Below are 1,842 nucleotides of genomic sequence, written 5' to 3' on the forward strand. Positions count from 1 at the left end.
TAGAGAAGCGACATTATTTCCGTTTTCCAAAAGAGCATCAAAGGTATACATATATTACTTAATATTTATATTATATTATAATACATAAATATTTTAAAATTGTATAAATAATACCTAATATGTTAGATTTTTGATTACATATATATATTTTTTTTGTCATAACTGGCATTATATATTGAAAAAGAGAACAAGTTTAGCTTCAAAGTCATGTAACTCGGGCAAAAAAAATTGTAGAAAAATTTTAAAAAAGCAATTTGTACGTAAAAGATTGTAGTTTATGGAAATTTAGTTGTATTTGTCGAGAGAATTTATCCTGTCACGGCATAGAACGTTAAAATACGTAAATTTAAGGGAAAAAACGATATGCCCTTTTTTAGAACACAGCACTGAGAAGATTAAGAGATTTTTAAAAACTATCAATAGTACGTTTAAGTAGAAACTTCAAGTTTTGAAATGCTTTTTTGAGCACCTCTGTATGATGATTTTTCACGGAGTTACAACGATTTGAAGATAGCCCATTTCTTTCTTTGTAAAACGCGTTTCCTATTTTTTTTAGAGTAGTATATATTATGTGCAATGCACTGCTTTCAATTAAATGTTGAAACTATTAATAAATGTCTGAATGTAGATATGTAATCCAACATTTATTAATATTGAATTATAAATATTAATTATTTTATAGTTATTTATATTATTTTATTATTAATTTTTTAGTATTTAATTAATTATTTACTATTAACAATTAATTATTTTTAATTACTTATTAATTGTTTATTTATATAATATATTAATATATTTAATATTATATAGATGGTTGGCATGGGTACAAGCATGTGGAAGGCAAGATCTTATACCTTTAGGACCAGAATATGCCTATCGAAATTGTCGTCTGTGTCACCATCATTTTGAAGAAAAATGGTATACAATTAAAGCAAGAGCACGACTTCATCCAAATGCCATTCCAACGAAATTTTTTATGTCAGATTTGAATAATAGGTAGGCTTTCATCTTGTTATTATTACTGTAATAATTTAAATAACTATATGTATAAAATGTGTGTGTTTGATGTTTATATATAATACAAATATAATGTTTCTAATATACTGAATATGAATATATAAATAAAATATAAGAAAAAAAATTGATGATAATAATTCTTTTTACAGTAATGAAGTTTCCAATTTAATATCTGAAGAAAAAGATGCAGAAATCAACAAGAGGAAATAAATAGGTATATTTAATGTGAATTTTTTTATCTATATTTTATTTTAATAATAATATAGCATATCTCTATTATATAAAATCTGTTCGCATTTTTCTTTCAATAACAATATATATACAAATATAAATTTGCTTGCATATTACGTGTATAGATGATAAAATAATTTTGCTTTTATTAAACATAAAATTAATAGTAATTAAGATTTTATCTGTTATCATTGTATATTTTTCAGAGCTCTACAGCCAAGAGAATCAGAAACTGAAGTAATGCAAACAGAAACTGATTGTGAGCTGATAGAAGGAGATGAAACTGTGCCATTGCATGCTGACATAGAACCTCAAATTGAACCGTAAGTTTTTATACATAAATTATTAAAGTCAATTATATACAAACATATACATATATATACAATACATACATATATACATACATACATGCATACATACATACATTCATATATATATATATATATATATATATATATATATATATATACACATAAATGTACATACATATACATATATACATATTTCTCTCTTTTAATCTCTTTCTTTCTCTGTTCTTCTTTGTGCTTTTTCATTTTCTAATAAATTTGAATATTTTGTAGAAGTACATCCAGC

At 23.4% G+C, this 1,842-nt stretch overlaps 1 long non-coding RNA gene across 1 annotated transcript; it reads left to right on the forward strand.

The window, feature by feature from the left end:
- On the forward strand, window positions 1–1,203 carry LOC139781461 (uncharacterized). The gene is made up of 3 exons (XR_011720546.1): window positions 1–43; window positions 811–996; window positions 1,167–1,203. It is a non-coding gene; the product is annotated as an uncharacterized lncRNA (long non-coding RNA).
- Window positions 1,204–1,842: the final 639 nt, after the last annotated feature.

This window comes from Temnothorax nylanderi, unplaced genomic scaffold (assembly GCF_030848795.1).
Source record: "Temnothorax nylanderi isolate EJ_2023f unplaced genomic scaffold, tnyl_v1.0 TNYL_tig0340_pilon, whole genome shotgun sequence".
Classification (NCBI taxonomy): Eukaryota; Metazoa; Arthropoda; class Insecta; order Hymenoptera; family Formicidae; genus Temnothorax; species Temnothorax nylanderi.